Raw genomic sequence first — 11,751 nt, 5'->3', positions numbered from 1 at the left:
ATTGTGTACTATTTTATCTTTCCTCTTCTACTTCAAACCCTAATTCTCCATTTAGGATTCAAACTTCATCTCAAGTCATTGTTTTATTTCTACTAGCATTATTATTGTTATTTTCTCATCATATGCACACAAAAGAAAATCCCAGCATGATGCACAATTTAGTAGTATCTCTTGTTAATGGTTTATTTGTGTAAGTAATGTGTTCACATGAAATAATAGATAGAGATGACACACCCATGTATACAAAGGGATAAAATTTTCTCCTTTTCGATTCTCTTAAAAAGTGGGTGTTACAAATCCTAACCCCCTTAAAAATAATCTCGTCCCCGAGATTTGTAAGAAAAGGGATACAAAAGAATTGGTTTGTAATTCCGCTTTTAGTCTATAGTTGGTTCAAAAATCCGGAGTCTCATTTTTTTATAGTCAATAGGGGTTGATTAGGAGAGCCTAGGTATCTAGTTACCTATTATATAGGGTATAAGCTGGACAGGTTGAGGTAAGAAAGATTATGACAAGGAAAAGACTTCACCAGCAATGTTTAAGTCTTGATTCATCTCGAGATTCACTTTGACTGTTTTATCCTTCCTTGTCGAGGTCGATCTTCTCTTCTCTGGTCTTGGTCTCATTGATTCGAGGCTAGTGTATATTATCGGTTGGGGAATATGGTTAAGATAGATATGGAGGAGATAGACTACATGTTGTAGGTCAGAAGTTTGTTTGATGTTAGGTGGGGATAGGCAGATTATGCAATCCATCATGACTCTATTGGTTGGGTTAGCTCATGGTTGTTATTCTAGAGTGGGATAAATACGCTAATTAGGGCAAGATGAATCCCTAAGGATATCGTAGAATCTTTTAAGGTTAGTTAGATCTATTAGGATGTCATGAAATCTTTTTTAGGATAGGATGATTCTATTAAGGCAATAGAGTATCACTTAAGATAAGGTAACTCTATTAAGTTAGGTTAGGATAAGTTAGGATCTTTTGAGAGGAGATGGATCTATGAGTGTAGGATAGAATCTTTTAAGATGAGATAGATATTGTTACGCTAGCCACATTAATGGGGAATAATCTAGTTTGTCTAGTTATTTTGATGAGTATTTTTTTCTATATGTATATGCAGATGTAATTGTGGACATTACTCCACAACCCATCACACTCAATCAAAGATCCAAATCAAACAAGTATCATAAGAACAAACATTGAAGCACATAGATACCTACAAAAATAGTTTTGTTTTTGTTCCTAAGAGTAGGTCTCCTACTCCTAAAAGTCACTTTAGATATAGGACTTCAAAGTGTGAAATCCACATTTGTCTTTAGAAAAGAAGAGGTAAGAATAATCAGAGTAAAGTGGAAATAGATGAGAAAGGATTAAGAAAAGTTTAGAAAAGAATCAGAGTAGCAAAGGTAGGTGGATAAGGGTTATCCAGTTCTATCTAGGTTTCGTCCTACAGTCAACATTCCTCTGATACCACTTCTGTCACACCCGGATTTTAGGGGCACCAAGACCCGGGCGCGAACATAATCACCAAGTGTGCTGGGACCAAGTCTCACACATATGATGATTCATGGCACAGGATCGAATGTCACATCTTTACTACATAACAGGAGTTCTATACAAGATAAATAAATAATTACATTAAAAGGAGACAACGGTCCAGCAACCCAAAGTTGACTGGGAGACGACGACCTAGACCTCTCACGAACACATCACAGCATCCTCCATGCGCCTCATCCTGCGGTACCTGTTCTTGACCTGTGGGGGGTGTGAGACAGCAAGAGTGAGCTCACATACGTTCATCGCTCAACAAGTTGTGGGGAATAATGTGCATGAACTCGCCAAAGGTGGAAGCTCACGTGAAGTGTAAGGCTTACCAAAGAGGATGGTTGAAGCTGAGCGTTGCTTTTAAAGTTGGTCAAAATTTTATTAGCAATTACTAAGTATAAGTAAATACCAACCCAATTAAGTAGTAGAACAAAAGTAACAACCTCACCTGCAATGCAATGCATATGACAAATTGAGTTTAAGTTCCATAATTTAATCATCAGAGAGTCCTGAGCTGCTCATGACCGTGAGCTCGGCTAGTATACCAGTATTACACTCTGCAGAGGTGGTACCCTTTACCCACAAGTCATGTTACTCGTCTGCCAAGGGATCGCGACTTCCCATACACCTTTACCGAGGAGGCGAGGCAGGGTAACACTACGAGGCCTTTACAAAGTTCCACTAGCTTCAGAAAACACGCTACAGTTTATAGGAAGCTCCAATGCAGGGTTCTTGCCTGACCGCCATCGCAGCAAAATCAAACAAGGACCTCCCTACACTGACCACTCCCCTACTGCCCTTGCCCCTTTCGGGTAAGGTAGTCCTCCACTAGCTTTCCTAATTAATCAGCCAAGGGCGTCCATAAACCCTTGTGGTGGCACGTGTTTCTCAAGTTAAGCTCTATGTTCTAATTAACATTAATGATCTTGACATGAACAGTAAATAACAACGGATAACAAAAGTATAATCATGAATAATGTGTATCTCAATGCCCAAAACCACATATAGCACTAGCAAGTACTACCCAAAAAGTTCAGTGGTAAACAAGGTATAAAGATAATCAAACTAGGGTAACCTATTGGGCCCCATCAAAATTAACCTATGCAGATCATTATGATTAATTAGAACATGAGTGGGTAAAAGAAGTGATCAAGGGCACAACTTGCCTGGGACTTGAGATTCCAATTACCAGGGTGATTCTTCAAATCCTCGAAACCTCGCTGCTAGTCGTAGCCATACAAACATACATGGTATAGACAAAATTAACATCACACCAAACATAAGAACATACTGCAAAAAAATGATCTACGCGTTTCTATGAGACTAACGCAACTTGAACGGATCAAATCGGAGTCAAAGCGGAGAAGTTATGAATTTCCTAAGGTTTTATGTATTTCATATAAGATTAATTAGGAAATAGATTTTAAAGTGGCTTTCATGTCAAATCAGTGGCACTATTTGATAATCAATAATATTATAAAATTATAAGAACTGGAATGTACTCATTTAGACTTAATATGAATTTTATATGAATTAAACAAGTCCTAGTATTTATTTTTACATTAGAAATTCATTTCCTAATTACTTTTCTGGATTTTTCTAATTCCCAGGACTGGGCGCCAATTAAACAGAGACATAGGGGCCTCTGCGCAAGATGTGCTAAGACTCATCTACTCCCAGAATGGGACTGCGGGTTATTTCTAGTAATTTCCAGGGGCTCTTCTATAAAACTACCACACAGTCATAATGGTGGGCGAATCTGTGTCGCTAGATTATGATCCAGCGGCCAAGATTACATCGCGAACCGGTATGCGATCCCCTCCATCCGATACGAGATCAGCCGCCCGAATTTAATGAAGGAGAGATCGAGCTGTGGCCCTCGGATCTCGATCTAACGCCCCAGATGCGATACTCTAAAGCGCTAGACCCAGTCTAATCTACGCCGTCGGTGAAGATCCAACGGTGACCAGAGCGTCACCTACCTCACGCGTCCAGAGAGCCCCGGTCGCGATGCCCAGGTGATCACCACGGCGGAGAACGTCGGTGAGCACCCAATCCAGCGCATACGCGGATCTACGCGCAGAAGAAATGATGGCGCACGGGATGAGATGGCACTTACCACGCGTTACGTGAGCAGAAGTTCTATCCACGGCGGAGGGCGGCATTGCAGTGCTAGCAGGCGTTGGCGAGCAATTCACCGAAAGCTTGTGGCCACCTACGCCAAATTGGTGGTCGCCCAAGTACTCAAGCGCCCCGGAGAAGCTCCCGGCCCGGTTCTGACTACTCGACATCGCCGTAGGCTTCGAATCCACCACAGCGGTACCTCTCTCATCTCTCTGTCCCTCGGGTGCTACCATGGTGAGGGCTTTACGGTGTTTGATGGCTGATGGGCGAGCGAGGTGTCCCGGATTTATACCCCGAAGCCGAGGAAAGCGGATTCCGAAGGGGAGGAAAGTTGTTACGCCCGCCCGATTTCAGTGGAGGAGTGGCGCGGCAACGGCATGGGAGAGGAATCCGCCGCCACCGCTATTTTGTTCCGCGCAATCGCTCGGTTGTTCACAAGAGTCCTGTGATCACCACCGGATCACCAGGAGGGTGCTCGGGACCTCAACCAGCAGAATCCATGGCTGAGGAACCCGGAATTTGCGGCGACCGAGGCTGGCGGGATTGCGTCCGTTGGGATGATTCGTTGGGGAAGAAACGACTGTCATCTGGGGCCCACATGACATACGGACGAGCGGTACGGGCGCCAAACGACTGACCAGGGGGACCCACATGGCGGCGCCGCAGAGTGGAGCTGGGCCGTGCGCGCGTGGAGAGGAAAAACAGCAATGGGCCGAATGTTAGGTTCCTGGCCCACGCGCTTTTCCTGTTTCCTTTTTTTTATCTTTTCTTTCCTTTTCTCTTTTCTTTCCAATTTTAAATCTAGAATTTGAATTCAAACTTTTGTGGCGAATTCGTAATCAAATTTTTGAATATATGATTATTATGGAATAACTTTTATTCATTTATAAATTCATTTTTTTGGTATTGTGTACTATTTTATCTTTCCTCCTCTACTTCAAACCCTAATTCTCCATTTAGGATTCAAACTTCATCTCAAGTCATTGTTTTATTTCTACTAGCATTATTATTGTTATTTTCTCATCATATGCACACAAAAGAAAATCCCAGCATGATGCACAATTTAGTAGTATCTCTTGTTAATGGTTTATTTGTGTAAGTAATGTGTTCACATGAAATAATAGATAGAGATGACACACCCATGTATACAAAGGGATAAAATTTTCTCCTTTTCGATTCTCTTAAAAAGTGGGTGTTACATGGGTGAATGCTCCAAGCCTCCAACAAGTATTAGTGGGAAGTGTTGACTCTCCAAGACCTCAGAAAAAACTAGTGGAGTCTTCTAAACTCTTGCTTTACTTCGCGTAGTTGCATTCGTGCAATGTACTTTGAATATCTATATTATTAGAATTGTCATGATAGCTTAGGGTTGGAATTAGGGTGTAAAAATATTTGTTTACACATTAGGTACTCATGTGAAGTTGGGCACGCTATTAGGATTTAGTTATCATAAGAAATTTCAGAGAAGCCTAATCCAATCTCTTTTTTTAATATTGTGATCCTTTCATCAATATAACTAGATGCAATTCACTCTTGCTCCATAATAATTATTAAGGCCCTGTTTGGAATTGTAGTATTTTTGCAGTTTTGAAACAATACTATGGTATTTGATGATACTATAGTATTGGAGCTCAAAAGGTGTTTGGTTTGTAGAGTCAAAACTCAGTTTTAAATACCATGGTTTACCGAAAACTGTGGTATTTTTGGAGTTTTTGAAACTCCACTCAGGACCTCAGTTTTCTTCTCTTCTCTCTACATATACTTTGTTTTTACAATAGAACCAAACAGATCTCGGTTTTGAACAATACTGTAGTTTTATTGTGGTAAAGCAATACCGTAGTATTTATGTCATGTACGATTGTAAACTATAGTATCTTAAAACTACAATTTTTTAAAACTGCATTACCAAACAGGCCCTAAGAAAGTTCGTGGATGATGACTCTAACCTCTAGGGTCCTTCTTGCTACTCCTTGGGTTATTAGAGCTACGATGGGAGAATACTTTGTTATTGGTTATTGGCTTAGTACGACCTATACATAACAGTGGCCCGAAAACATATTGTATTATTAATCTAGCCAGACTTTATACTATTAATCATAAAGAATAATATTTTTTGCGTATATCATGAAAATATATTACACTATTAAAAAACATGTATGGTTGTGCCAATCTTCGTTGCGTTCAAACTTTAAAATTTAAAAAATCTGAATTTTCCAAGCTATCTTAGGAGAATATATGTCGTAAACCGAAGCTGTAGTTGTAGTTTTTCTTTTTCATTCCAAATCATTTAGAAGCTCAGATATTTGTAACAAGATTCACTGAAGTTAATAAAAAATAGGCACCATTTCCTTAGTTAGGCCATCTCCTGTAGATTTCTTAATTCATTCTCCATTGTATCCTCTATTTTAAATTTTATCCTACAAATAATGTTAAATATTATAATCTATAATATCACATTTTCTATTTTACAGGATTTAGCAGTGCGGTAGAATGGTAAGGCAGGTGCTGAGGTTGCACATATTCTGATGCTTTCTCGGCGTGTCGCTCTTAGGTTGCTTCTAGAGATATCAGATATACATGAATAGAGCCAGTTAAAAAAACTTCTCTAAAAATCGATTTGGATTTGGACTGCGACTGAAAATTGATTCTACACCAATGAGGCCACGTCCTCCATAGAAAAGTTCTATTATGTGTCCACATCCACACCGCCATAAAAGAGGTCGTTGCAAGTCGGTACACGAGCGTCAGCGTCAGTGAAGCTTTCGTTCTTCGTCGCTGCTGTTTCTAGTCCTAGTTACATCGACGACATATACTCCTTTTGTCGTACGTAGCTGTCCTCTAGTATCAGTATAGGCTAGTACAGCCGACAAAACACAACATACATTACAAATATTAATACATTATCGTCTGCTAGTTTATTTTTAAAATAAAACAAGACTAATAAAAAAGAATGGAGAGATTACAAATATCCAATACAATATTAATACATGTAGACTGATCGCGGCGAGTCAAATACTTAAATAGTGGCGGCTCAACATATGTTTACTGATTACTTAATATTTACTCTAGTTAGATGCTTATATATTACTACGGTTTTTATGTATCATATATAATATCTCTCATATTTATACAGATAGTTAGACGTTATAGTGGTAGAAGCTGTTTGTCTCCTTTTAAAGGGAGAGAGGTTAATCCATTTGACGCGGACAGTTAGACGTTCTAATGGTAGAAGTTGTTTGTCTCCTTTCCAAGGGACAGAAGTTAATCCGTCCTCAGTTGATTGCCCTTGCCAACAAGTTCGAGCCATACCGAGCCATCCATCCTGTTGACCGGCTCTACCATTAGATTAGACATAATGTTGTCTCTAGTAAATCATTAGATTAAATATAAGGCTGTCTCTAGTAAAATGTATATATGATCGTGATAAAGTGTAAAACAATCTAGTTTAAAATAGAAGATGACTAGACTCGATCAATCTCTGGTCCTGGTCTCTCAGCCATGTGGTTGTGTTTATTCTAATTTCTTTTACCTATTTTCAGATTCAAAAACACAATATTACCCAATCTACTTCCAAACATAGATTTCCTTATAAGTTACAATTACAGCTAACTAATCACACTTATGCTCAAAAAAATATAAAGAAGACCAACATATTAAAAAATTGGTAATGAATATGAATATGATCTTGAATAGGTCGGCATCGCGTCGGTGGCAGGCACACCGCCTCTCGTGGCGCCTCGGTAGGTTGCCATGCGTGAACGTGCGGATTCAGGCTCTTCGGCGACCTTTGTACGACGCTCTACATATCTACTGACAAAATAGTTCTTCGTGCGTCGTCTTTCGCTCACATCACATCGTCCACCCACGCCCAGCCACTTCCACTCACGCGTCCAACTCGCGTTTGAATTCTTGCACCTCCCGCGCTCTAACGCTTAGCTTCTAACCACTATAGCTCAGATCCATTTATACTTTACAAAAACTATATATTATAAATATTGTGTTGTGATAGATAGATATTATGAATATATACTTGATACTGATATTATGTATATATAGAATATATATTATAAATATATATATATACTGATAATTCGAAAATAAATAAAATATAATCGTGTATTAGGCCGCTACTGTGCCTAGCACGACAACACAGGGTTTAGCCGTTTAGGTTAGAGCATCTCAAAAAGACTCTTTATTTTTGACTCTCTATTTGACTCTTTATTTATCACTCTATAAAAATTAAACTCTAAATATAATATCTTATTCCAACAATCTCCAACATGCAAGTTAGCTTCGCTAGCGAGATTTGCTAGCTAAATTTGGCTAGTGAGCGAGTCAATTTAAAGAGCCAGATAACTTGTCAAGTTAACTGGCTAGCCTGTTGGAGAGCTATTTTGCTATTAATTAGCTAAAATTTAGCTTAACAAGCTATTTAGCTAGTCTCTTGGAGATGCTCTTAGTACTGTGCACGATACGTGAGTTGGCAATTCTAGTCCCCGATTGTCTCTCTTTGGTGTGATATGAAAATCTATGAATTTATATTATTTTTAAATAAATATGTAACCTATTAATTTAATCAGGATATATATGATATATATAGAAATTATAGTAATGTAAGGACAACTAAATAATGCTAACAATCTATACGTTTACACTAGGGAAGGAAACGAAAATAATAATTATAATTACGATGATTCTCTTAAACGTATTAGTCCTTTCGTGTATATAAATCTTGCTAGCAATTTTTTATTCTAAAATTTTGTTGATCTTCTTATCAATCATGATCGTCTCTTGATATATATATTCAACAATGCTAGATAGTAGGTAGGGATACGACTAGTGTTAGGAATATGGGTCGGGTTTTTTGGACCAACACGAGCACGACTAGAAAACAGTAGTCCAAAGTTCGACCCGACACGAAATAATGAGTCAGGCTAGTACGGTCTAATGAAGCCCAAATTCCACCTCATCGAGCCCCCAACATGGTCCAATGAAGTCCAAATTGTGTTGTATCTCTTCCTTGTAGGCAAGCTTCTTGTGTTTATTGTTTGTTTCCATTGTGAATCTTGCTGAAAGTTTTGTGCTTTTACAGAATACCAGTGCTCTGTACCCACCACATTCTAAACACATAATGAATGTAGTCAGAAGTACTGGATACGGCCGTGAAAGGCACCTTAAACGTACTGGTCTGCTCGGCTGGGAAGGTTCAAAAACTTGTCGTGATGTCCTCCAACGCAGCTGTGGATTTTAACCCGAGCTGGCTGTAAGGAAAAATGGACCCCGAGCCATTTGGCTAAATGAGTTTTGGTGTTTGATGATTAACACAACCTGTGAACTAATGTGTTTGCTAGTGTTTATGTTTACAGTTCACAGGATGCAACACCTCAAATGAAGACATAAAAAGAGCTTAGAAGTCTAAGACTCAAGACCAAAGGAGCCCAAGAATAAAATACAGAAGACCTAGAAGATGGGCTGTCAGCTGGCGCACCGGTGGCACACAGTTGGCTCACTGGTAGCGCACAGTTGGCGCACCGGTGGCACACAGTTGGCTCACTGGTGGCACACAGTTGGCGCACCGGTGGCACACAGTTGGCTCACCGGTGGCACACAATTGGCGCACAGGACAGCCAACAGAGTTTTCTGAGAGAAGGCACCGGACTGTCCGGTGTGCACCGGACAGTCACTATTCACTGTCCGGTGCACCTAACGGCTAGCTCAGAACTAGTCGTTGGCTGCACAGCGTTGGCGCACCGTTGGCTCACCGTTGGCGCACTGTTGGCACACAGTTGGCGCACCGTTGGCTGACAGGACTGTCCGGTGTGCCACCCTTACAACAGTCTGCTTTCCAACGGCTAGTTGAGTTGGGGCCTGTCACACCCGGTTTTAGAAGGTAAACCGAATGCGAACCATGTACGTGCCAGGATCAGTTATTCACGTACACAGCGATTACATAAATGACTCATCATAGCACAATGCTTCGAATTACAATAAAGAGTAAGTAATAATATTACAGACTAGAGCCATTTACATAATATAAATCAAAGTACACAGAATCGAAACGTAGCCAACGTAAACAACCCACCACAGGCAGCTGACTGGGGGAGGTCGCTAGCCTAATCCTCGAACTCGTCGACGTCCTGGAACTCCTGGAGATCCGCCTCGACGCCTTCTTTACCTGAGCATAGATTGCACCAAAGGCAACCTGGTGTTTTGTGAAAGCAAGGGTGAGTACACATCAACGTACTCAGCAAATGTCCCGTTTGGCTGAAGTGGACTAGCTTTATGTGGGGTTAAGTCGAGCAGTTGCTTTTAGTTGGTCAGGTTATTATTACTAGTAGAAAGCCAGGTTTTAGCATTAACCCAAGTTATTAACCCAAAGTACTCTTTCCAAACGGAAAGAATACCACTTACCATTACCATAAGCATAATCATAACCATCCTCCTCATCACCACCTGTAAACCATACATCTTTGATCAAGTATCTCTAATCAATGGAGCTCCCTTGGCCGCTCATAACCGCGAGCACGGCTGATATATCAGTTTCATAACACTCTGCAGAGGTTGCGCACTTTACCCACAAGCTGTGATTCCCTCTTGCCTCGGGCCGATCAAACCCTTAAACACTACCAAGGTGAATGAGCAGGGTTTCACTACGTAGCCTTTACAAAGATTCCCCGAGGCTGTAGCCGCCCGTTAGGTTTCCTAAATGCACCGCACTCCTCCCCAAGGGGCGAACCAAACTTGGCAGAGCGAGCCGCATACACCGAGCCCCATTAACGGCACGACGGCTAAGCGAACTACACCCCGGTTCCTCTAATTATTCAGCTAAGGGCATCCCATTCCACCCTCATGGTTGCACTGTTTTCCCGGGCGGTCATCCAACGAACAGGTCCTTACGGAGAGGCACTCGAGAAACCGCTCGAGCCCCCTTGAATACCACAGATACAACATCATAATAAAGGAGGGAAACAACGTATCATTGATAATTCTCATCATGTTCATTGATTAGAGTTGAGCAATAGCATAAAGCTAAACAATAATAACCCAAAAGGTAATCAAGGACAAGGTAAATACAAAGCTAGTTAATCCTTAGGTTGATCATGGTATGCGAGTTGATGAATTATATAGTAAATCGGACATAATAGGTCAGAGGACACTTGCCTTCACCAAACAGATGCTCAGGGTCTTCAGCTTCGCAGAACTCGAAGAGCTGGGTCATTTGGTCGCCGAAGCTTGTCCGTCGATTCCTCGAAGCTCAGAAACGAATCGCGATCTAATCGCAACGCGAAGCGAAGACGAACAGGCACAAGCAAACAAACATATACATATGCATAAGAACATTACACCATACAAGATAAAATGTTATAAAAGCGAGCAATATAAAATAGAGAGCGCTTCTACAGTTATGCGAGGAAAAGAACCGCGATAGTCGAAGCTATGGTCGAGGGGTTAGCATGTTTACACTAATCAAATGTAAATTAATACTACTAATTAGTTTTGACTAACTTACTATTTTAATAGTTGACAGTTAAGCAAGTAACTTAATTAATATGAGCGATTCTAAGCGAGACGAATTAACGACGCACGACGTGCAAACACGATGTGCGCAACGCGCGGACACAAACGACTTAGCGCGCGGACAACGCGCGATACGCGCGAACGGCATGCGGCAAGGCGCGCGACACACGCGAACGGCACACGACAACGCATGCGAACAACACGCGCAACACTCGCGAACGACACGCGACGACGTGCGCGAAACAGCATCGCGACACGCGCGGACCGACATGCGAAACTAATAATTAAACAACGTGATTAAACTAAATAATTATTAATAAATAAGATTTCAGTTAAGATTAATCATATTGGTGACTAATTATAAATGCGCGAATCGAATTCCTAAATTAGATTTTTAAATTGAAATGTCGTTTTAGTAGCCACTGGTTAAACAAACGTTTAACTAAATTAAATAAAATGTGAAAAAAATTGGGATAAATATTTCTAAATTAAGATAATTTTAATACGAATCTAACGCAACTTGAATGGATCGAATCGGGTTTAAAACGCAAAAGTTATGAA

Source organism: Zea mays, chromosome 2 (genome assembly GCF_902167145.1).
Source record: "Zea mays cultivar B73 chromosome 2, Zm-B73-REFERENCE-NAM-5.0, whole genome shotgun sequence".
NCBI classification, from domain to species: domain Eukaryota; kingdom Viridiplantae; phylum Streptophyta; class Magnoliopsida; order Poales; family Poaceae; genus Zea; species Zea mays.
The sequence above is the reverse complement of the archived record's forward strand: the minus strand, read 5'-3'. Positions refer to the sequence as shown.